Here is a 26,625-nt window from a genome sequence, read left to right as displayed (position 1 = left end):
GTGAAATCATGAAGAGCGCAGTTAGGGAACACTCAGAATTGTCATTCATTAGACCACACATTACCGATACAAAGAAGCACTCACTGATGCTTGGAGGTGGAGGATTCATTCATTTAACCGTATTTATTGCGGGTCAACTGTGTGCAGAGCACTGTACTAAGCACTTGGGAAAGTACACTAGATACCGAGACAGAGACATCCAGAGGGAGAGGATAATAATAATAATAATGATGTTGGTATTTGTTAAGCGCTTACTATGTGCAGAGCACTGTTCTAAGCGCTGGGGGAGATACAGGGTCATCAGGGTGTCCCACGTGAGGCTCACAGTTAATCCCCATTTTACAGATGAGGCAACTGAGGCACAGAGAAGTTAAGTGACTTGCCCACAGTCACCCAGCTGACAAGTGGCAGAGCCGGGCGTCGAACCCATGACCTCTGACTCCGAAGCCCAGGCTCTTTCCATTGAGCCACGCTGCTTCCCCTCAGAAGGTTAAAGTTCTTTGCTAGGTGGATGGGATTCAGAAGGTCACGGGTTCTAATCCTGGCTCTCTCACTTGCCTGCTGCTTGACCCTGGGCAAGTGACTTCACTTCTCTGGGCCTCAGTTTCCTCATCTGGAAAATGGGGATTGAGACTGTGAGCCCCAAATGGGACGGGGACTGTGTCCAATTTGATTTGCTTGTATCCACCCCCGTGCTTAGTATAGTGCCTGGCAAAGAGTAAGCGTTTAACAAATATCATCATTGTCATTATTATTATAAGAAGTTCGGCAGCTGAGAAGACCGGTAGGTTCAAGTGGGATTTGGGTAATAATAATAGTAATTGTGGCATTTATTAAGCACTATCTACCAGGCAACATACTAAGCGTGGGGGTGGATACAAGAAAATCGGGTTGGACACAGTCCCTGTCCCGCACAGGACTCACAGTCTCAAACCCCGTTTAACAGATGGGTAGATTCCAGCTCACTGTGGGCAGGGAATGTGTCTTTTTATGATTATATTGTACTCTCCCCATCACTTAGTACGGTGCTGTACACACAGTAAGCACTCAATAATTACGACTGAATGAATGAAAAATTGTGCTACTAGAATGCCGGTTAGGAATGCAGAGGGGAAAAGTTAGGGATGTTAGATGGACCGTCCGGAACCAGGACACGATTTCCATCGGGGACCACCCCGGCTCCGCCACTTGCCCACTGTGTGACTTCGGGCAAGTCCCTTCACTTCTCTGGGCCTCAGTCACCTCATCTCTAAAACCTGATTATCTTGTATCTACCTCAGTGGTTAGAAGAGTGCCTGTCACATACTGAGCGCTTAGCAAACACCTCATCAACGTTATAATTATTATTATTGTTATTATTATCAGAGACAGAATTCCAGGCTGTCTGGTCCAATGGATTGGATGGGGCCTTACAGCCATACCCAAACCCCAGTTGGACAAAAGGAAAAAAGGGCGAGCCTCCAGGAAGGGCAGAGTGCCAAATTAAAAATCATAATCCTTCCCCTGCCCTCTTCTACTGAAGTATGACGATACTGCAGGATAATATTTCCTGGAGCTGTGTTTTAATCCATCACCCAGCATCAGACATATCATCTAGGAGACAAATATAACTGGATAGGTTACAGTACAGACTCTCGTTTCTGTTTCAAAATCATTCCGTCTCCCCGCCGAGCAGATAGTCATCTCCGCACAAGTTGCTCACATCAATGCCAATGTTAAAGGCAATCGTACTGACTTGCCTGATGCTTAGTATGGTTATCTAAATGGGGTGGCCCTCCACGAGGTCGGAGAAGCCACGAGCCCGGAAGAACATCCCGGATGAACAAACACCGGCCCGGTCACGTTGCGAGTCCCACGTCACGCGTCTCTGGCCCGGGTCCGCTGCTTCGGGGTTCGAGACTCAGACCAAGCCCTATTGTCGACTCGAGTCTCGATCTTGGCTTTCGGCCGGGGTAGTCCAATCCCCTCTTCTTTCACGGTATCTGTTAAGCGCTTACTGTGCTCCAGGCCCTCTACTAAGCGCTGGGGTAGATTGGACCCAATCCAGCTCCCACACGGGGCTCACAGTCTTAATCCCCATTTTACAGATGAGGGTACTGAGGCCTGGAGAAGCGAAGGGACTTGCCCAAGGTCGCATAGCAGATAAGTGGCAGAGCCGGGATTAGCATCCATGACCTTCTGACTCCCTGGGCCGTGCTCTATCCACTAGGCCATGCCGCTTCGCTGAAGGAGGTGACATCTCCCCCGTCACTTCCCCGGCCCCAGGGACACTGCTGGGAAGTGGCGGTGGGGGGTGGGGGCGTCTCCTTATCCCCAGAAAGAGGGGCTCAACTACCATCGCCACCTCTTTTGTGGGGCGACCCCTCCTCTATGGAGGCTTAAAACACCAAGCCACACAGCTTGCCTGAACAGTGCCTGGCACAAGCACTTAACAAATGCCGTTATTATTATTATTACTGGATACTGAATTAACTTATTTATATTAATGTCTTCCTCTCCCTTCAGACTGTAAACTCAGGTGGGCACGGACTGTAGATGTTAAATTGTTATACTGTACTCTGCCAAGCGCCAGTACGGTGCTCAGCACACAGTAAGTGCTCAATAAATACAACTGACACAAACCTCCCCCCGGATGTCAACCCCGGAACATTTCCCTTTGTGTGCCGGGAGCAAGCTTCCCACTCGGGATCAAGGAATCCCACCTCGGGCCTGCAACGGCAAATGCTTTCCCTTTATCTGCCACATGAGAGTTACCGCTTCCGTAATAATAATAACTGTGGTATTTGTTAAGCACTTACTGTGTGCCAGGCACTGTATTGGGGTAGATACCAGCAAATCGAGTTGGGCGCAGTCCCTGACCCACGTGGGGCTCACAGCCTGAATCTCCGTTTTATAAATGAGGTAAACTGAGACACAGAGGCCACACAGCAGACAAGCCGCAGGGCCAGGGTTAGAACCCACGACCTTCTGTCCTTCCGTCCTTCTGCCACCCCGCTTCTCATCATCAGGGGAGGCCACGGCCGAGGCATTTCAGAAGCGAGACCGTTTACTGCCCGCTAGGCCTCTTCCAAATGACTCATCGGCCCGAGCCCCCACATTCGGGTGGAGAGGTGCCCCGCAAACTCATCCTGAAACCGGGCCGCCGTTTACTCTCGAAAATAAAATTCTTCAGGGAAGTGACGCCTGTCGGCCGAGAGCCGCTCAGGACCCGAACTACTACCGAAGGAAACTGCAACTCCCACGGAAACTGCAGTTGAAACAAAGGCAGAAAGTAGGAGGGGTAAATCCGTCTCTTTGCTTTCACTCTGCTCCCTAGGGTGTACTGGCCCTTGAGACCATATTTCATCACTACCATCATCACCCCCAGGGGTTTCTGATTGCCCACTGTTTTTTTCATGGTATTTGTTAAGCGCTTACTCTGTGTCAAACGCTGTTCTAAGCCCTGGGGTAGGTACAAGTTAATTAGGTCGGACACAGTCCCTGTCCTGCATGAGGCTCACAGTAATAATAATAATAATTATGGTATTTGTTAAGTGCTTACTATGTGGCAAGCACTGCTCTAAGCGCTGGGGTAGATACAGGGTAAACAGGTTGTCCCATGTGGGGCTCAGAGTCTTAATCCCCATTTAACAGATGAGGTAACTGAGGGCCAGAATGGTGAAGTGACTTGCCCAAGGTCACATAGAAGACATGTGGCGGAGCCGGGATTAGAACCTCCCAAGCCCGTGCTCTTTCCACTGAGCCACGCCGCTTCTCTTCTACAGTCTATGAAGGGGGAAGAACAGGTAATAATGATAATAATGATTATAATGTTGGTATTTGTTAAGCACTTACTATGTGCCGAGCACTGGGGTAGACACAGGGTAATCAGGTTGGACATGGGGCTCACAGTCTTAATCCCCATTTTACAGATGAAGAAACTGAGGCACAGAGAAGTGAAGTGACTTGCCCAAGATGACACACGGCAGATGCAGCAGAGGCAGGATTAGAATCCAGGTCCTCTGAGCCCCAGGTCTGTGCTCTTTCCACTAGGCCATGTTGCTTCTCAATCTCAGGTGCTAAGCCTGGCTCTGCCACTTTTCTGCTGCGGGCAAGTCATACCATTTCTCTAGGCCTCAGTTACCTCATCTGTAAAATGGGGATTGAGACTGGGATCCCCATGAGGGACGGGGACTGTGTCCAACCTAATTATCTTGTATCTACCCCAATGATTAGTACAGTGCCTGGCACAGAGTAAGCACTTAACAAATACCACAATTATTCTTCTGACCCCTAAGTCTGTGTTCCAACTATTAGGCAAAGCTGCTTTTCCAAAAGGATTTCAAATCCTTTTCACCTGCCTGGAAAGAGTCACACCTGCATTAGGAAGCAGCATGGCTCAGTGGAAAGAGCCCGGGGTTGGGAGTCAGAGGTCATGGGTTCGAATCCCAGCTCGGCCACTTGTCAGCTGGGTGACTGTGGGCAAGTCACTTCACTTCTCTGGGCCTCAGTGACCTCATCTGTAAAATGGGGATTAACTGTGAGCCTCACGTGGGACAACCTGATGACCCTGTATCTACCTCAGTGCTTAGAACAGTGCTCTGCACATAGTAAGCGCTTAACAAATACCAACATTATTATTATTTTATTATTCCACGGCAAAAGGCTGGCCTTAAGAAGAGAAGAAAGAATTACCGTGGTGGTTTCAGACCACCACCTATTTTGGGCAAAATTCCCCACATCTGAACACATGCCATGATGGACAGAGCACAGGACTGGAAGTCATGGGTTCTAATACTGGCTCTGTCACTTGACTGTTGTGTGACCTTGGGAAAGTCACTTTACTTTTCTGGTCCTCAGTTCCCTCATCTGTAAAATGGGGATTGTGACTGTGAGCCCCATGTTGGACGGTGGACTGGGTCCAGCCCGATCTGCTTCTATCTACCCCAATGCTTAGTACTGTGCCTGGCTTAAGCGTTTAACAAATACCATGAAAACCCCAAAAACTACTCCTCTGGGGAAGCTTTAGCAGCTTTTGGGATCACAGCCTATAATCTTACATTTTACCATACTTTTTGATTTACCGCATCAGCCTGCAATTTCTTTACTTTGTAATTCCAGGTGATGTATCAGAGGACCATGACAATTCCAACTCTTGTCTCTTCTGCCTAATCATTGCATTGATTTCATTGAATTCAGTAAATTCCTTGCAATTATTTCTGGATTTACCCCAGTGTTTACTACAGTGCCTGGCACACAGTAAGCACTTAAATACCATTGAAAAAAATGTGGAGCTGTACTTTCTTATGTTTCAGATGGCACAAGGAGGAACTGATCTATGAATCATAGGCTGAGGTCATCCAAGATGAGATGAGCAGGAAAGGTTCCAATCCAATCTACAAACCATGAGGTGGGAGTGTCCTTTACCATTTCAGTGAACATACATGGGAACCCAACTATTGGCCATTTATTACTACAAATATTATTTTGGCCTCAGGTGCAACCTTAGGCAGCCTAAATACATTGATAAAATCACCTCCAGATTCTCTTCAGGTGTGTATTCATTCTCACACTATCAGAAGACAAGGGAACGTAGCAAAAATAGTGACTGGCAAATCCAATTTTTCTTGCTTATCAGAATGACTTACACCCCAACCACAAGAATTTGTTAAGGAATGAGTGTGGGTTCCTTTCCACCTTGTGATTTAAAAGAAAAAAAAAATCAGCACAAAGACACACGATAAATCCCCTGCTCATTTTTTTTAAAACAGCACATGTCAAATGAAACCACATTTGAAAAATACGTGTCCTGTAAAATGTCCTACAGATTTACAGGCTGTCTGAGCATATTAGAGTTACGGTCTCTCTTGGAATTAGGGAGAAATTAACACTCCTATGTGGCAAAGATTTTGATTTCTTTTCCTTCTCCTTTCTCAGGTCTGAGTTTTCAAGCTCTCCCCCCTGATATTTACCGGTTTCCACTTCAGCACACCCCAGGGACCCAGTGTGTGAGATACTCAGGGCTGGAGACAGGGAAAGGAAGGAATGGGGGCAAGGGGAGGAGGCGGAGGCTTACCTTCTTCTTCAGGAAATACGTACGTAAACTACAAATGAACCATGATCTATGTAACCCCCAAGGGAGATTTATTAGTCACAAGACACAAATACCTCTGTCATATACTATAATCAAAGGGAAGCAGCATGGCCTAGTGTATAGAGCATGCATTTGGGAGTCAGAGGACCTGAGTTCTAATTCCAGCTCCACCACTTGCCTGTGTGACCTTGGGTAAGGGACATCACTGCTCTGTGCCTCAGTTTCCTCAACTGTTAAATGAGGATTTAATACCTGTTCTCCCTCCTACTTACACTGTGAGCCTCATATGGGGACAGAGACTGTATCCGACCTAATTAACCTGTATCTAGCCCAGCGTTTCGAACAGCGCTTGACTCACAGTAAAAGCTTAACAAACACCACAAAAGCCCAGGTGGGGACTGGAATTATGATTGGAAAGGGGTGTGGAAGTATATTGGTTAGGACAATTCTTCCCCCTTTAACATTTTCCTGTCTGCTCTCTCACTAGATCAGATATATATATGAGGTGTATATATACTATATATATATACTAGATTATAAATACATTTACTTGTTTTGTTTTGCTGTCTGTCTCCCCCTTTTAGACTGTGAGCCTGTTGTTGGGCAGGGATTGTCTCTGTTGCCGAATTGTACATTCCAAGTGCTTAGTACAGTGCTCTGCACACAGTAAGTGCTCAATAAATATGATTAGATGATTGAATGAATATTCCTTGAGGGCAGGAATTATGCCTACTAACTCTATTGTTCTTTCCCAAGCGCTTAGCTCAGTGTTCTGCCCAGAGTAAGCACTCGATAAATATTATTGATCGATGAAGACGACAGCCTCCACAGGCACTCTGGCAGCTGGTGAGGTGGAGGAGAGCAAGATGACATAAGGAGAGCCAGGAAAACTAGGTTCTAGCTCTACTTTGGTCAGTGGACCGCTGTGTGACCCTGGTCAAGTCACTTAACCTCTCTGGGCCTCAGTCTCCTCACTTGTAAAATGGGGATAATAATACCCACCATTCCCTACACAGCACTGTACCTGGTAGGTACTTACTAAATGCCAAGGTTACTACCACTACATAAAATGAGATCACTGAATAATAATAATAATAATGTTGGTATTTGTTAAGCCCTTACTATGTGCAGAGCACTGTTCTAAGCGCTGGGGGATATACAGGGTAATCAGGTTGTCTCATGTGAAGCTCACAGTCTTCACCGCCACTTTATAGATGAGGTAACTGAGGCACAGAGAAGTGAAGTGACTTGCCCACACTCACACAGCTGACAAGTGGCAGAGCTGGGATTCAAACCCATGACCTCTAACTCCCAAGCCTGTGCTCTTGCCACTGAGCCACGCTGCTATGTGCCAGCCACTGTACTCTGCGCTGGAGTGGATACAAGCAAATCAAGTTGGACACAGTCCCTGTCCCCCGTGGGGCTCACGGCCTCAATCTCCATTTTACAGATGAAGTAACTGAGGCACAGAGAAGTAACTTGCCCAAGTTCACACAGCAGACAAGTGTCAGAGCCAGGATTCGAACCCATCAACTTCTGACTCCCAGGCCTGTGCTCTATCCACTCTGCCAGGCTGCTTTTGTTTGGCCTTGACAAGAATTTCAACTCCTTCACAAGGTTTTCCACATAAAACCCAAGAAGCTGGGGCAAAAATAAACCAAATTATTTTTATTATTTCAATAAGCTTATGCTGTAGATTAAAAAAACTCTCTCCTCCTATGTCAGGCCCTCTCAGGGTCACACCTGGAGAGTTTCCATTCCTCTACCGGTATCGACTAGGGGAGGGAGAGTCAAGCAGAGGCCTGTCCATTCCATTCCTAGCTTGGCCGGTGGCTAGCAAGCGGAAGACCATCTGCTACGAGCCAAACTCACCCGTGCTGGGCAGCAGCGGCCAGGGAGAGAGTCGAGGGCGGAGACTCAAGTTGTCTGCACGGAAGGCGACAGTGGTCAACTGCTTCCATATTTTTACCAAGAAAACTCTCTGGATCACTACCAGAACGATTGCAGATGGAGAGCGGAGGGTTCTGGGAGAGATGTGTCCGTGGTGTCGCTGTCAGTCAGGACGGCCTCAGGCTTTTACAGGGATCAGAAAACTCACCATTTTAGGTTAATTCAAAAGCTCCCGATCCTTTGAGGACTGGTGACACATGGAAATCCACTGTCTTTTCTAAAACTTGGAAATGGATCGAAGCCTGGCGGCCTGGCGTTGCTTGGCCCATAAATACGTCCACAGGTAGGGAGGGGCTGCTAGCCACTCATTCTCCAAGGAGCGCTGATAATAATAATTATGATGGTATTTGTTAAGCACTTACTTAACCAACAGTGCCAAGCACTGTTCTAAGTGCCGGGGTAGATATAAGGTAATCAAGTTGTCATTCATTCAGTAGTATTTACTGAGCGCTTACTATGTGCAGAGCACTGTACTAAGCGCTTGGAATGAACAAGTCGGCAACAGATACAGTCCCTGCCGTTTGACGGGCTTACAGTCTAATCGACGGGCTTACGGTCTAAAGTTGTCCCATGTAGGGCTCAGTCTTTAATCCCCATTTTTTACAGATGAGGTAACTGAGGGCCAGAGAAGTGAATTGATTTGCCTAAGGTCACACGGCAGACAAGCCGGGAGCCGGGATTAGAACCCACGTCCTCTGACTCCGTAGCCCTTGTCCTTGCCATTACGACATGCTGCTAGTTCTACATTTCAAGTACCATGCTCCGGGCACAGTAAACACCCAATAAATACCACTGCTTAGTTTTTTTTATGGTATTTGTTAAGCGCTTACTATGTGCCAGGCATTGTACTAAGCAATGGGTCAGCAGCGTGGCTCAGTGGAAAGAGCCCGGGCTTCGGAGTCAGAGGTCATGGGTTCGACTCCCGGCTCTGCCACTTGTCAGCTGTGTGACTGTGGGCAAGTCACAACTTCTCTGGGCCTCAGTTGCCTCATCTGTAAAATGGGGATTAAGACCATGAGCCTCACGTGGGACAACTTGATGACCCTGTATCTACCCCATTGCTTAGAACAGTGCTCTGTACATAGTAAGCGCTTAATAATAATGTTGGTATTAACAAATATCAACATTATTACAAGCAGCGTAGCTTAGTGGAAAGAGCCTGGACTTTGGAGTCAGAGGTCATGGGTTCAACTCCCGGCTCTGCCACTTGTCAGCTGTGTGACTGTGGGCAAGTCACTTAACTTCTCTGTGCCTCAGTTACCTTATCTGTAAAATGGGGATTAACTGTGAGCCTCAAGTGGGACGACCTGATTACCCTGTATCTCCTCCAGTGCTTAGAACAGTGCTCGGCACATAGTAAGCGCTTAACAAATACCAACATTATTATTATTATTATTATTACAACCTAATCAGGTCACAGATGAGGCTCACAATCTTAATCTCCATTTTACAGATGAGGGAACTAAGGCACAGAGAAGCTAAGTGACTTGCCCAAGGCAACACAGGAGAGAAGTGGCGGAGCCCAGAATAATTGATTGATTGATTGATTTGGGGGAGGGCACATTCCTTTCGGTTTTACTAAACCAAGTCAGCAGACAGAGGATTTCACAGAAGAATGTCTGTGGGGGCTGACATTGGAGGAGAAGGTCCAGCCCTCCGAGCCTTATCTCTTTTCTTACCCTTTAGCCCTCCCAGAAAACTCAAGGGAGCAAAGCTTCTTTAAATCAAATCAAGAGGGGGAGGATAGGAAGGGGCCAGATCATGGTGGGTGTGAAAAGAGCAAGCATTGCTATTGAAAGGTGGTCTGTGTCGGGGGGAGTGCAAGGGGACTCAAGCCTTTTTTTGTTTGTTTTTAATAGTATTTGTTAAGCGCTGTGTGCCAGGCACTGTTCTAAGCACTGGGGTAACACAGGCGGTAATCAACTCGGACACAGTCCGGGTCCCACATGGGGCTCACTGTCTTAATCCCCATTTTACAGACGAGGGAACTGAGGCACAGAGCAGTGAAGTGACTTGCACAGCACACAAGTGGTGGAGCTGGGATTAGAACCCAGGTCCCTGTGACTTCCAGGCCCGGGCTCTATCCACTAGGCTACGCTGCTTCTCGACTGTGTTTTTTGGTATGGAGAAACCCCAGGTCTGCCAAGGATACTTCAGGGCTGATTAAAGACGGGGGGGAATGTTGTCATGCCATAAATTTAGGCGTGTTTTCTACTTTGGCCCAAAGAAGCTCCTTGCTGGCCAGAAAGTACAGGGTGATTTTCCCTCCAGGTCCTGCTCTAACCTCCGGAAACACAGGAAAACGTATACTGGGTGGGTTTAGGGGGATAGAGGAGCAGCGTGGCCTTGTGGAAAGAGCCTAGGAGTCAGAAGACCCGGGTTCTAATTTTGGCTCTGCCAGTTTGCCTATATAACCTTGGGCAAATCACGTAGCTTTTCTGTGCCTCGGTTTCCTCATCTGTAAAATGGGGATTTAAGATCTGTTCTCCCTCCAATTTAGACTCTAAGCCTGATAGAGAAGCAGCATGGCTTCGTGGAAAGAGCACAAGCTTGAGGTCATGGGTTCTAACCCCGACTCCGCGACTGCTCTATGACTGTGGGCAGGTGGAGATTAAGACTGTGAGCCCCATGTGGGACAACCTGAAAACCTTGTACCTATCTCGGTGCTTAGAAGAGTGCTCGGCTCATGGTAAGCACTTAAATACCATCATTATTATTATTTATTATATGGGACAGGGACTGTGTTCAGCCTGATTAACTTGCATTTACCTCAACACTTTGAACAGTGTTTGACACAGAGAAGCAGCATGACGTATAGGATAGAGCACAGACCCGGGAGTTAGAAGGTCATGGGTTCTAATCCTGGCTCTGTCACTTGCCTATGTGACCTTGGGCAAGTCGCTTCATTTCTCTGTGCCTCAATTACCTCATCTGGAAAATGGAGATTGGGAGCCTCATGAGGGACAGGGACTGTGTCCAACGTGACTTCCTCATATCCGCCCCAGAGCTTAGTACAGTACCTGGCACACAGTCAGCGCTGAACAAATACTATAATAATTATTATAGAAAGTGCTTAAAAAATACCATAATATTAATGAGAATGCAGAACTTTCTCCCCCAGATCTCTGCCCCCTACAGTCATCTGGCAGGGGGCAGTGTTTTATAGGAGCGGGACTTAACGGGAAGAGAAAATTTTCAGAATATTTGCCTTTATGCAAACCCTGTTGGTTCCTACTGGTTCAAGGGGAGCCAGCTACAGGGGGTAAAAGGGAATGGGGAAGTTCCATGTCCCATCAGGGGCCTAGCAACAGTCCACAAGGAAACATGAGAACTTGAAGCCAACAGATTCTGGGAGTTTAATAAGCTTGGTGACCCTGGAATGCTAAGATATTTCCACATGAAAGGTTCCCCGCCTCCCATCCCCGCAAACACCAAGGGGGAGACTCTTTGATGACGACTGGCCAGGGGGGAAGAAAACAAAGGGAAGTGCCTTGGGTGGAAACAAACAGGGCAGTGGCAGAAGTAGAATGTGTCTGTTATCTTGTTCTAATAATAATAATTGTACTATTTGTTAAGCATTTACTATGCGCCAAGCACTGTACTAAGCACTAAGGTGGATACTGGCACATTAGGTTGGACACAATCCCTGTCCCAAGTGGGGTTCACAGCCTCAACCCTCATTTTCCCGATGAAGTAACTGCCAGAGAAGTGATTTGCCCAAGGTCGCACAGCAGACAAGTGGCGGAGGCGGGATTAGAACCCAAGGCCTCTGACTCCGTAGCTCATGCTCTTGTCATCAGGCCATGCTGTTCTACTGTACTCGTCCAAGCCCTTAGTGCAGTCAGTCAGTCAATGGTATTTGAGTGCTTATTCATTCATTCATTCATTCAATCGTATTTATTGAGCTCTTACTGTGTGCAGAGCACTATACTAAGTGCTTGGAATGTACAATTTGTCAACAGACTTATTGAGCACAGAACACTGTACTAAACTTTTGAAAAGAGTACAATATTACAACAAACAGGCAGATTCCCTGCCCGTGCCTCTGCTCTACCAGTCCCCCCGCCAGTACTTGTGTATTTATATACACATATATGTAATTCTATTTATATTAATGATATAATAATAATAATAATGATGTTGGTATTTTTAAGCGCTTACTATGTGCCGAGCACTGTTCTAAGCGCTGGGGTAGACACAGGGGAATCAGGTTGTCCCACGTGGGGCTCACAGTCTTAATCCCCATTTTACAGATGAGGTAACTGAGGCACCGAGAAGTTAAGTGACTTGCCCAAAGTCACACAGCTGACGTGCATATAGCTATAATTCTATTTATTTATATTGATGCTATTGATGCCTGTTTACTTGTTTTGATGCCCGTCTCCCCTCTTCTAGACTGTGAGCCTGCAGGGATTGTCTGTACTTGTTGCTGAACTGAACTTTCCAAACGCTTAAAACAGTGCTCTGCACACAGTATGCGCTCAATAAATACGATTGAATGAATGAAAATGAATAGAGGGGGAGAAAGATATTAATATAAGGAAATAAATTACACACAAAGCAAGCACTCAGTAAATACGACTGAATGAATGAAAATGAACAGAGGGGGAGAAAGACATTAATATAAAGAAATAAATTACACTGTACTAAGCGCCCAGTGCTCTGCTCACAGTAAGCGCTCAATTAATATGACTGATTGGATGACCGATTAGTGCCTAACTCCCCCTCTGTAAGCTTGTTGTGGGCCGGGAATGTGCCTGTTAACTTGTTCTATTGTACTCTCCCAAGCGCTCAGTACAGTGCTCTGCACACAATAAGCGCTCAATAAATACGACCGACTGACAAGAGGGACTGATCAATCAATCGATCAATCAATGGTATTTATTGAGGGCTTACTGTGTGTGGTTCTCTGAACAAAGTGCTAGGGACCAGCACCTCCAACCCCATCCCTGAGCACCTTGTCCAAACATTTGCCCCTCCTTTCTTTCACTCACCCATTCATTCATTCAATCGTATTTACTGAGCACTAACTGGTGCAGAGCACTGTACTAAGCACTTGGGAAAGTACAATACAGCAATAAAGGGAGACAATCCCTGCCCACAACGAGCTCATGCCATCCTCAACTATTCTCTTTCCAATGGGTTCTTCCCCAGTGCTTGCAAACATGCTCACAACTCCCCAGCCTGAATATAATATATAATAATTATAATAATCATATAATAATAATAAATACCATTGATTGATTGATCAGTCCCTTTTGTCAGTCGGTCATATTTATTGAGCGCTTGTGTGCAGAGCACTGTACTGAGCGCTTGGGAAAGTACAATAGAACAAGGTAACAGGCACATTCCCTGCCCACAACAAGCTTACAGAGGGGGGAGTCAGTTATACTTAACAAATAATAGTACTTGTTAAGCGCTAACTATTGTTCAAGGGCTGGGGTAGACAAAGCAAATCGAGTTCGACACAGTTCCTGTCCCATATGGGGCTCATCCCTATTCATTCCTATTTTACACGATAGATAAAAGAATATAAAGACCCAACTGCCCCTTTAGCGCTTCAGCCCCCCATTCCCATCTCTACCACAGCAAGTACGCTGACCTTCTATTACTTCCTATCTGTGATTTAATAATAATTTTGGTATTCATTAAGCACTGAGCTAAGTGCTGGAGTGGATACAAGCAAATCGGGTTGGACACAGTCCCTTCTCCCGCGTGGGGCTCACAGTCTCCATCCCCATTTTACGGATGAGGTAACTGAGGCCCAGAGAAGTGAAGTGACTTGCCCAGGGTCTTATTTTAGTGTTTACAATCCAAGAGGGGAGGCTGGTCACAGATTTTATTGAGAAAATGAAAACCATCAGGCGTGAACTCCCTGAAATCGCCCCTTCTTCTCTCCAGACCTTCCCTCCTCCTGCCCACTCTTCGACTCTCCCATCTCTCCCAGCAGTATCTCAAGAAGAGATCTCTCATCTCCTCTCAAAAATCTACTCCCTCCACCGGCACCTCCAACCCCATCCCTTAGCACCTTGTCCAAACATTTGCCCCTCCCTTCTTTCACTCACTCATTCATTCCTTCAATCATATTTATTGAGCGCTTACTGTATGCAGAGCACTATGCGCTTGGGAAAGTACAATACAGCACAATCCCTGCCACAACGAGCTCATGCCATCCTCGATGGTTCACTTTCCAACGGGCTCTTCTCCGCTGCTTGCAAACTTGCTCACGTCTCCCCAGCCTGAAAAACCCCTCCCTGGACCCCAAAGATGCCTTCAATGATCTCTCCATCTCCCTCTTACCAATCTCTCCAAATTCTCTGAGTTACCTACACCCATGGCCTCCACTTCCTCTCCTCCAATTCTCTCCTTGACACCCGCCTCTGCTCTAACTTCCACCCACTTCGCTCCATGGACACCGCCCTCTCAAAGGTCACTCACTAATGACCTTCTTGTCAAATCCCACACCCTCTCCTCTATCCTATTCCTCCTTGACCCCTCGGCCGCCTTCAACGCCGTGGATCACCCTCTTCCTCTGGAAACATTATCCAACTTTGGCTTCGCTGTCCTCTCCTGATTCTCTTCTTATCTCTCTGACCACTCCTTCTCACTCTCTTTTTTATGGTACCTTTTAAGTGTCAAACTATGTGTCAAACACTGCTGTAAGCACTGGAGAAGATTCAAGCTAATTAGGTGGGGGACCCAGTGCCGGTTAGACAAGGGGTGCACAGTCCCCTTGGAGGGAGAACAGGGGAATTAGGGCACGGAGAAATTCAGTGACTTGCCTCAAGTCGCGCGGCAAGCACTTGGCAGAGCCGGGATTAGAACCCAGGTCCTCTGATCCCCAGGACCGTGCTCTTTCCACGAGGCAACACTGTTCTTTCACAGGCTCTTCCGCTGCCTCCCACACCCAATATGTGGGAGTTCTTCAAGGCTCAGTTCTGGATCCCCTTCTACTCTCCAGCTCAAATGGAGAACTCATTTGCTCTCAGAGCTTCAACTGTCATCTCTACACAGATGACTCACCAATCTGCCTCTCTAACTCTCATCTCTCTCTCCTTTTCTACCATCTCTTGCCTTCTGCCTTCCAGACACCTCTACTTGGATGTCCTGTCAAACACGACTAAAATAAATCTCACCTTCCCACCCAGACCCTCTTCTCGCTCTGTCTTTACCACCACTGTAGACAACACTACCACCCTCCCTATTACACAAGTCAGTAACGGCATCATCTTTGAACCATCTCTCTCACTCCACCCCCATATTCGATCTGTCACCAAATCCTGTTGTCTCTACCTTCACAAACTTGCTAAAATCCACCCTTTCCTCTCCGTCCAAATTGCTATTAGGCTGATCCAAGCGCTAACCACCTCCTGCCTTTACTGCTGACCTCCTTGCCGGCCTCCTTGTCTCCTGGCTCTCCCCGCTCCAGTCCGTCCTTCACTCTGCTGCCTGGATCATTTTTCTTAAAACAAGTTCAGTCCACGTCTCCCTAATCTTCAAGAACGTCCAGGGGTTTCCCACCCACCTCTGCGTTAGGCAGAAACTCCCGTGGGCTCTAAAGCACTCGGTCACCTTGCCCCTTCCTCCCTTAATTTACCGTTTTCCTACTTGGACTCAATCCGCACACTTTGTTCCTCTAGCGCCAGCTTATTCGCTGTACCTCGATCTCGTCTATCTCACCTCACACCCCGACCCCTAGCCCAGAAACTTCCTCCCCACCCATACACGACATAGCACCGGTCTCCTCACCCCCAAAACCTTATTAAAATCACATCTCCTCCAAGAGGGCTTCCGCGCTGAGCCACCTTCCCCCCTACACCCTCTCCCTTCCGCTTCACCTATAAATTTGGACCTGTACCCTTGAAGCCCTTGATATTCACCCCACCGTCGGCCCCACGGCACTTGTGTACGTATCCAGAATTTGTTTATTTTCATGTGTCTCCCCCTCTAGATGACCGCGAGCTCTTTGTGGTAAGGAACACACCCACCAGCTCTACTGCACTGCACGCTCCCCTCCGAGCCAGCACTCGATAAACAACATGGATTAATCGGTTGATACTGATTCAAAAATAAAAGAGGATGATTCACCTTTGCGTTTCCTTTTGGGGCAGGGTCAGTAATAAAGTCAGGAAGTCGCAATTCATCCAGAGTTCTATCTTCTGTGAATGTTTACAATGACCTGTTCGGACACTTAGCGATAGCCTTCACAGGCAGGTTAGAGGAATTGCTTTTCTGCACCCCAAGAAAAATGGAGGAAAGGATGGGGAAATTTTTCCTGAAGAAAACAGTGTGCATATCTCCGTTCGGTCAAACTATCGGTGGATGCCTGTGGAATGTAAAGAAGTCCTGGTCTCTTTTGCCTCCTGTCCTGGCCACGTACTTTATTGAGAAAGTTGTACTGTAATGTTCCAAGCGCTTGGGACATTACAATACCACAGCCCTGGCAGATAAGTTTCCTGCCATCAAGGAATTTACAACGGCTTTATGCTGATAATGTGAAGCTGCAGTACCCGGGCCTTACTCAGTTTAGGCTTTCAACCTGTAAGGGCAATTTCTTAATCAAGGCCATAGATTTGGTTTTAATCTAATTATTCAAATCTAATGGACAGGAAGGTACCCTTGGAATTTCAGAGGCCCGAAGAACGGATGACAATATATGACTACCATAGTTTTTGAGCTCAGTGAGTACCACTGATGAATTTAAGGAACTCATAACTGGTACGTAGAAGAGGAGGAAACCATATATAAAGCACACATACCTAGCACAACTGACTGAAATTCAAATGGGACATTTTATTTGGGAATTAAAACCTAACAAATGACCAGAAAGCCCCAGGAAGGCTCTTCCCCTGACAAGCTTTATCAGAGAACTCTGGATTGTACACTCCGCAAGGGCAGGGATCATGTCTACTGACTGTTTTGTAATCTTCTGGTACTCAGTACAGGGCTCTGCAGAGAGTAAGTGCTCAATAAATACTACCTAGCCAGTGGATTAACTCTAAAGGTAGCGTGGCCAGTTTCTGAAGGGGGTTTCTTTAGGAGAGAGACCAGCACCACCTAATGTCATGCCATGAAAATCCGGTCCTCTGCAGATCTTCAACGCTGTGAGGGAAGGCCTCGAGATGAAGGGCAGAGCCATGAATGTGGTGTGGAGGGTGGAAGAGAAGAGAGGGAAGAAAAAAGTGGGGAAGGGGAGAGTCCCTTCCATTACTGCTGTGATTAAAACAGAGAGGAGTGCATCCGAGGGGAAAGAGAATGGGCCTGGAAGCCAGAGGACCTGGGTTCTAATCCTGGGCTGCTGGGTGACTTTGGGCAAGTAACTGCCCTTCTCTGGGCCTCTGTTCCCTCATCTGTAAAATGGGGATTAAGACTGTGAGGCCCATATGGGACATGGACTGTGTCCAACTTGATTAGTTTGCCTGTATGTGCCTGGCAACTAGTAAGCACTTAACAAATACCATAAAAAAAAAACAACACACCAAACCACCTGTTCTCCTTCCTATATAGACTATGAGTCTCATGTGGAACAGAGACTGTGTCCGGCCTGATGAACTTGGATCTACCCCAGCGCTTTGGAAAGTGTTTGACACAGAGTAAACGCTTCACAATACCATGAAAAAAACCCCTCACAACCAACTAGCAGCCAACACAACTAAAATCAGTCCTCCCCAGCAGTTCCTCGAATTTTGAGGGGTTAAAAGCATCCAAGGGCAGGGCAGTTTACAATGGAATCGGTGGAGTCTTAATAGTTCTCAGAGTTAGATGGAAGAGGAAAATCAGTACGTACTATTTATTTTCCAGGCCAAGTGGCTTTAAAAACATGCACACATTCACCCAGGAACTTGCCCCTGGACTTTGGTTTACCCCTCTCTTCCTTAAGATCACCTCAAGTAGTTTGACTGCATTCTTTTATCTAAAGGCGTTTCAATAACAAAGAAAAGCCAATGACAAAAAAAAAAAACCACTAAAAAAAAAAGAAAGAAAAGTTAAAGGCAGACTTTTACAACTGCCTCGGACCATGTCCAATAACAACAATAATAATAATGATGATGGTATTTGTTAAGTGCTTACTACGTGCCAGGCCCTGTCCTAAGCGCTGGGGTGGAGACAGGAAATCGAGTTGGACACAGTCCTGGTCCCTCGTGGGGCTCACAGTCTCAATCCCCATTTTACAGATGAGGTTACTGAGGCCCAGAGAAGTTACACGAGTTGCCCAAGGTCACATAGCAGACAAGTGGTGGAGCCGGGATTAGAACCCAAGATCTCTGACTCCCTGGCCCGTGCTTCTCACATGCTGTCTAGACTGTAAGCTCCCTCTAGACTCTAAGGTTGGGAACAGGGAATGTGTCTTGTTATAGTGTTGTGCTGTAATACCATTATTATTATTAATCGTGTTCATAGAGTGGTTACTGTGTGCAGAGCACTGTACTAAGCACTTGGTAGAGTACAAGAGATCAATAAACAGACACATTCCCTGCCCACAATAAGCTCACGGGCTTGGGGAAGTGGGGGGACGTAGACACAAATAAATAGATAAATAGTTAATTACAGCTATAATGCAGGCATATCCTCTCCCGGGTCTCAGGCACACAGTCTAGAGGGGGAGACAGACTTAATATAAAAGATACAAAGATAAATAAATAAATTACAGATATATCTTCTCCCAAGACACATCCCAAGCTCACAGTCTACAGGGGGAGACAGATATTGACAGAAATAAATAGATAAATAAATAAGTTACAGATACATACTAACAAGCCACATTCCAAGCTCACAGTGTAGAGGGGGAGAAGGTCATTAATAGAAATAAATAAATAGCTGAATAAATAGGTTACAGATGCAATACTCTCCTACGCCACATCCAAGCTCACAGTCTAGAGGAGAAACAGCCATTGATAAGACTAAATAGATGGATAAATAAATAAGTTACAGGTTCATTTCTCTTAAGCCACGTCCCAAGCTGACAGTCTAGTGGGAGAGATGGTCATGAATAGAAATAAATCAATAACTAAATAAGTCACAGATGCAATACTCTCCTAAGCCACATCCCAAGCTCACGGTCTAGAGGGAGAGACAGTCATTGATAGGAATAGATAGATAAATAAACAAGTTACACATATATACTGTCTTAAGCCACATCCCAAGCTCACAGTCTAGAGGGGGAGATGGTCATTAATAGAAGTAAATCAATAGCAAAATAAATAAGTTAAAGAGGCAATACTCTCCTAAACCACATCCCAAGCTCACAGTCTAGGGGGGAGACAGACATTGATAGGAATATATAGACAGATAAATAAACAATTTACACATACAAACTGTCTTAAGCCACATTCCAAGCTCACAGTCTAGAAGGGGAGATGGTCATTAATAGAAATAAATGAATAGCTAAATAAATGTTAGAGAGGCAATACTCTCCTAAACCACATTCCAAGCTCACAGTCTAGAGGGGGAGATGGTCATTAATAGAAATGAATCAATAGCTAAACAAATTAGAGAGGCAATACACTCCTAAGCCACATCCCAAGCTCACAGTCTACAAGGGGAGACATTGATAGGAATAAATAGATATATAAATTACACATACATAGTGTCTTAAGCCAAATTCCAAGCTCACAGTCTAGAAGGGGAGATGGTCATGAAAAGAAATAAATCAATAGCTAAATAAGTAAGTTAGAGAGGCAATATTCTCCTAAACCACATCCCAAGCTCACAGTCTACAAAGGGAGACAGACATTGATAGGAATAGATAAATAAGTTACAGATACATATTCTCTTAAGTCACATTCGAAGCTCACAGTCTAGAGAGGGGGATGGTCATTAACAGAAATAAATCAATAGCTAAATTAATGTTAGAAATGCATTAGAGAGGGGGATGGTCATTAAAAGAAATAAATCAATAGCTAAATTAATAAATTAGAGAGGCAATATTTTCCTAAGCCACATCCCAAGCTCACAGTCTACAAGGAGAGACAGACATTGATAGGAATAAATAGATGAATAAATAAGTTACAGATACACACTCTCAAGCCACATTCGAAGCTCAGTCTAGAGCAGAATGGTCATTAATAGAAATAAATCAATAGCTAAATTAATAAGTTAGAAAGCATTAGAGAGGGGGATGGTCATTAATAGAAACAAATCAATAGCTAAATTAGTAAGTTAGAAATGCATTAGAGGGGGGGTGGTCACTAATAGAAACAAATCAATAGCTAAATTAGTAAGTTAGAAATGCATTAGAGAGGGGGATGGTCATTAACAGAAACAAATCAATAGCTAAATTAGTAAATTAGAAATGCATTAGAGAGGGGGATGGTCATTAATCGAAATAAATCAATAGCTAAATTAGTCAGTTAGAAATGCATACTCTCCTAAGCCACATCCCAAGCTCACAGGGGGATGACATTGATGGGACTCAATTGCCAGCTAAATAAATAGATAAATTGCAGGTCTATCCTGTCCCAAGCTCGCAGTCTGGAGGGGGAGAGGGCTAATAATAGGAAGAAATGAATTGCTGAATAAATCAGTAAGACGTTGGCAGAGCTGTGCCCTGCCCAGCTTTCAATGTGATCGATTGGCCGATGGATCGATGACAGGGCCGGGGCTGGAGGCCGGCTGGTGCAGCTGGAGGAGTCCCACAGGTGTGATGGAAGAGGGGGGAGCTCAGTACAGCGTTCCGGCGGCGCGCGTAGTAAGCAGCATCGTGGGCGCTGCAGGAGAGGGGATGGCCTCCGGCCGCCCGTACTCACCCCGTCTGTCCGGCTGCGGGGACGTGGGGGTCGTGGGGGTCGTGGGGGAGATGGGGGAGGTCCTCCGGGTCCGGCCGGACCCCGACCCCCGACCCCCGCCGCCTCCGGTACAGCCCCGACTGCCACAGCGCCTGCAGCTGCACGGCCCGCATCCTCGCCGCAACGCAACGCACCGCACAGCACAGCACAGCACAGCACAGCACAGCACCGCCCCGCCGGGGGAGGGTCAGGGGTCAGTGGAGGCTTGGCGAGGGTCTGCCCGGACAGGCGACCCACCTTTCCTCTCCCGCCGTCCTCCTCCTCCTCCTCCTCTTCCTCCTCCTCCCCATTGCCCCCGCCCTCTGCCCTGCCCCCGCCTTATCTCTGGGCCCGGCCCTGCCCGGACACCCTCCTTCTTCATCCCCTTCTTCTTCCACTTCTCTTTCTCCCCCTCCTCCTTCCTCTCCTCTCTCCAATCCCCCCCCCCTTCTTCCTCTTCTTCTCTCCCCCTTTCATCTCTCTCCTTCCCCTTCTCCTCTCCCCGCTCCTCCTTCCCCTAATCCCCCTCCTCCCTCTTTCCCCTAAAACCCCTTCTCTCCACTTCCTCCTTCCCCTTTTTCTCCCCCTTCTCCTCTTCCTTCTCCCCCACTTTTCCCTCTCCTCCTTCTCCTAGTCCCCCTCGTCCTCCTCTTCTTTCTCCTCCTTCCCCTAAAACCCTTCTCTCCACTTCCTCCTTCCTCTTCTTCTCCCCCTTTTCATCTTCCTCCCCCACTTCTCCCTCTCCTCCTTCCCCTGATCCCCTTACTTCTCCTCTTCTTTCTCCTCCTTCCCCTAAAACCCCTTCTCTCCACTTCTTCCTTCTCCCTCTTCCTCCTCCCCCTTTCCTCTCCCTCCTTCCCCTTCTCGCCTTTCCCCACTCCTTCCCCTAATCCCCCCTCCTCTTCTTTCTCCTCCTTCCCCTAATCCCTCTCCTCCTCCTAATCCCCCTCCTCCTCTTCTTTCTCCTCCTTCTCCTAAAGCCCCTTCTCTCCACTTCCTCTTTCTCCTTCTTCTCCCCCTTCCTCCTCCTTCCCCCAAAACCCTTCTCTCCACTTCCTTCTTCCTCTTCCTCTCCCCCTTCTCCTCTTCCTCCCCCACCTCTCCCTCTCCTCCTTCCCCTAATCCCCCTCCTCCTCCTCTCTCCCCTCCTTCCCCTAAAACTTCTTCCTCTTTCTCCTTCCCTTTCTTCTCCTCTTCCTCCTTTCTCCCCCTCTTCCTTCCCCTTCTCCTCCTCCTCTCCCTCCTCCTTCCCCTAAACCCCCATCTCTTCTTCCTCTTCCCCTTCTCCCCTTCCTCCTTCCCCTAAACCCCCATCTCCTCTTCCTTCCCCCCTTCCCCTCCTCCTTTCCTTAATTCCCCTTCTCCTCTCCCTCTTCTTCTCCCCCTTCTCCTCCTCCCCAGATCTGGCAATGGGCTGGGAAGAGCAACCAACCCTCACCTCCAGTGAGATGGCAGGAAAAACCCACTAGGACTTCACAGGCAGCTGCCACTGCCCGGCTGGGCCCAGGGCCTGACAGGGATCCGGCTGGGACCGCCCTGGGGGGCGCCCAGGGAATCTTAGAGAAATAAGGACCAGACACCGAATCGGGATTCCCATTCATAAATCTCCGGGGCAAGGAACACACAGATGGAGCCTCAGTGAAAACACACTTACACCCCACATGCCTTTTACTCGTCAATCAGGAGACAGTCATTTCTCCCTTCCACCCTACCACCCCCACCACCATTTCCTGAACATGTGATACACGATCCACACCTCACACGCCTACCTCCACCCCACAAATACATCTACTCCAGCGCCCGTACAATCGTGCACCAGTCTCGATATGCACAACACTCGAAACACACAATACGGAGGATACACACGTGAATGATTCGGTAAATCAAAACCATTAAATACCCAGGGGGAGAGAGAATGTGGCACTGTGGCTGTGGGCACAGTGGGTGTTTCAGCTGCAGGAAGGGGCCTCCTGGGGGTGATGACTGATTTGATTTCCTTGGCCCAGAAAACCCAGTGATGGGTGTAGGTGAAATGCCAACTCCCCAGTAAATGCTTGAGGGCTGAATTGTGGGCATGGCTTGCTTTATGACACAGTCTTGTAATCTGTTTCATAATAATGTTCCAAGCACTGTTCTAAGCGCTGGGGGTGGGGATACAAGGTAATCAGGTCGTCCCACGTGGGGCTCACAGTCTTCATCCTCATTTTACAGATGAGGGAATTGAGGCACAGAGGAGTAAAGTGATTCGCCCAAAGTCACACAGCTGACTAGTGGCGGAGTGGGGATTAGAACCCATGACCTCTGACTCCCTAGCCCGTGCTCTTTCCACTGAGCCACGCTGCTCCTCCTACGCTGCTTGTAGGATGCAGTGTTTAGCGCAAGCGGCACTACAACTCCAATGAAGCCGGCAACTCCGGGACAGATAGACGGGCGGGGGCGGTAGGAAGGGGATCGGGTGGTCGTTCGAACACCGTGCCCTGATTACCCACTGAAACAATAGTTGTCAAATTTCCAACCAGCTCTTGTAAGAACAACCCTGTCAGCCCTAGAACAGGTCACCATGCCTTATTTCCTTTCACTGACGTGGGTAACTACCCGCTGAGGGTCAGTGCCATCAGTCGTAGAATGGCTGCGTCCGGAATATAGGGCACGACCCAGTAGATCGGACAAGGGCCCGGGAGTCGGAAGGATCAGGATTCTAATTCCAGCTCCGCCATTTGTCGGCTGTGTGACCTTGGGCAAGTCACTTCACTTCTCTGGGCCTCAGTTCCCTCATTCATAAAACAGGGATTAAGACGGTGAGCCCCATGTGGAACTTGGATTATGTCCAACCTGATTAGCTTGTATCTAGCAATAGCTGATTTTCATAATAGTGTAGTATTACTGCATGAACCTAGGAGTCAGAAGGATCTGGGTTCTAATCCCGACTCGGCCACGTGTCTGCTGAGTGACCCTGGGCAAGTCACTTCATTTCTCTGGGCCTCAGTTCCCTCACCTGCAAAACGGGGATTAAGACTGTGAGCCCCACGTGGGACATAGACCAGGTCCAACCGGATTATCTTGTACTGACCCTAGGGCTTAGTACAGTTCCTGGCACATAGTAAGCGCTTAACAAATGCCATTAAAAAAAATTGTTAAGCCCTCACTATCTGCCAGACGAGCATTGAACAGAGTGCTGGGGTAGATACAAGATAATGAGGTGGACACAGTCCCTGTCTCACATGGGGTTCACTGTCTAAACAGGAGAGACGTCGGGCATTGAATCCCTGTTTTACAAATAAGGAAACTAAGGCACAGATACTGTAAGATTGTTGTGAGCAGGGAATGTGTCTACCAACTCTGTTGTGCTGAACTCTCCCAAGCGCTTAGTACAGTACTCTGCACACAGTATGTGCTTAATAAATACCACTGACTGATGAGAAGTTAAGTGATTTGCCAAAGGACACCCAGCTGGCGAATGTCAGAGTGGGAAGTGACGGAAATGGGATATAGGAGATGGAAGGGGCATTCCGGGACCTCTCCTTTCCAGCTCAGCTCACTGACTAGCTCCTGCCAACCCATAGGAAGGATTGGGCCAGTACAGTGCTTTGCACGCAGAAAACGCTCAATAAATACGACTGAACGAAAGAATGAGCGGGTGCTGGTTGTCCACCCCACACCCATATAATAATTATTATTATTATGGTATTTGCTGATATATGTTGGCAGGCACTGTACTAAGCGCTGGAGTGGACACAAGCAAATTGGGTTGGACACAGTCCCTGTTCCATGTGGGGCTCACAATCTTAATCCCCAATTTACAGATGAGGTAACTGAGGCACAGAGCAGTGAAGTGACTAACCCAAGGTCAGAGAGTAGACAAGTGGCAGGGCCAGGATTAAAACCCAGGTCCTCTGCCTCCCAGGCCCATGCTCTATCCACTAGACCATGCTGCTTTCAGCTTCCCCTGGGTCAGGGGCCTGCTAGAGTGAGGGGGGAAGGGCGGGAGGGAGGGAAGGTCCTTAACTTGTTCTAGGTCCCTGTGAAGATACTCAAGACTGATCCTCGTTGTCTATTTAACTGACCTCAGTGAAACTTTACAAGCGGCTGAAGGAGACTCTGAGAGAGACAGGAGGTCAAAGGTGGGCAAAAAGCCATTCAGAAGGATATACCCTGCAACGAGGTGCTCTGGAAAGAAAAGGCGGCATCTGTCCCACCGAAAATGAGTCTAATTTTTCGGTAGTTGAACCCCCCCCCTCGCAGTCAGCGCTTTCTACTTCTGCAGCCACAATCATATTATAACTCCTTATTTAGTTCACGTTCTGCCTCCTTCTCACTCACCCTGTTCTCTCTCTTGCCCTTGGATCTCTTGCTCTCACATCTCCCGCCGGCCTGGCACTCCCTCCTCTTTCCCATCCGGCAGGCCGCTCATTTCTCTCCAGCCTCTCAACTCTCTGCTCTACCATCACTTCACCCCTCAGGGTCACCTCAGCATTTGAGTACTCAACTCCCCCGTCTCCTCACCCTCACCCTCTTCCCCCCACCCACTGGCAACTCCTCTTCATATCCTGAAAAATCTGTTGCTTCCTCCTACCTCTTCATTTATTTTTGTGTGTATTTACTCTTTAGTTTGGAGATCGGGTCTACCAAGTGCATAGTACAGTGTTCTGCATAGAATAAGCAGTCACTGAAGATTGATGCTAGGCTTTGAATTACTTTAATTTATTAAAAATAATGGTATTTATTTAGCACTTTCTACGTGCCAAGCACTGTATTAAGCGCAGGGGTGGATATAAGCAAATCGAGTTGGACACGGTCCCTGTTCCACATGGGGCTCACCGTCCTGATCCCCATTTTCCACATGAGGTAACTGAGGCCCAGAGAAGTGAAGTCACTTGCCCAAGGTCACACGGCATACAAGAGGTGGAGCCAGGATTAAAACCCAGGTCCTGACTTCCAAGCCAGTGCTCTATCCACCAGGCAATACTGCTTCTCAGCCTGTACAAAAAAGTACCCGACATATACAGCTATTATTATTATTAAAAATCATATTTATTGAGTGCTTACTGTGTGCAAAGCCCTGTACTAAGCTGTTCATGATACATCCACACTTTCGAGGAACGGATTACAGCTGTATCATGGGGATGCCAGCATAGAAGAATGTGAGAATTAATCAGGAAATGGGGCTTTTTTTTGTTTTTCTTTTTTCAGTGGTATTTGCTTACCGTGTGCAAGGCCTCTTGGAGGAGGTGACTGTTTAGTGACTGCTTTGAAGGCGGAAAGGGATATAGTTTGGCAGATTAGAAGGGGGAGGGAGTTTCAGGGAAAGGTGTGAGCAATGGACAGGAAGTGAGAGTCATAAATGAAGCAAAGAGGGTTTGCTAGGGAGAAGCGAAGTGCAATGGAAGGAAGACAGCATGTAGGTAAGTAATTTATTTGAACATCTGTCTGCCCCAGTAGATTGTAAACTCTGTGGGGGCAGGGATCATGTCTGCCCACTGTATTGTGGATACTGTATTGTACTCTCCCAAGAGCTCAGTGTAGTAAGTTAATTGTTTGATCGAGAGCTATAGCAAGACACGTTTAGGAAATCTAGACACAAAATCCGTCACTAAATCGTGAATTATCATCAATTAGGTTGTAACAGCCCTCTCAGAGTCGCACCTGGAGGGTTTCCAGTACTCTATCATTCTCGACTATGGGAGGGAGAGTCCAGCAGAGGCCTGTCCATTCCATTCCTAGCTTGGGCCGTGGCTAGCGAGTGGAAGGCGATCTACTACAAGTCAAAACTCACCCGTGCTGGGCAGCGGCGACATGGGAGAGAGTTGAGGGCATAGACTCGAGTTTACTGCGCAGAAG

At 47.4% G+C, this 26,625-nt stretch overlaps 1 protein-coding gene and 1 non-coding gene across 3 annotated transcripts in view; one reads left to right on the top strand and one right to left on the bottom strand.

Annotated features, from left to right (window-relative positions):
• LIMS1 (LIM zinc finger domain containing 1) overlaps window positions 1–26,625 on the bottom strand; it is a 189,864-nt gene that overhangs the window by 65,974 nt on the left and 97,265 nt on the right. The window lies entirely within an intron of this gene.
• On the top strand, window positions 26,413–26,550 carry LOC114809448. The gene has a single exon (XR_003757232.1). It is a non-coding gene; the product is annotated as a small nucleolar RNA SNORA7 (small nucleolar RNA).

This window comes from Ornithorhynchus anatinus, chromosome 2 (genome assembly GCF_004115215.2).
Source record: "Ornithorhynchus anatinus isolate Pmale09 chromosome 2, mOrnAna1.pri.v4, whole genome shotgun sequence".
Classification (NCBI taxonomy): Eukaryota; Metazoa; Chordata; class Mammalia; order Monotremata; family Ornithorhynchidae; genus Ornithorhynchus; species Ornithorhynchus anatinus.
This window is presented reverse-complemented; position numbering and strand designations above follow the sequence as displayed.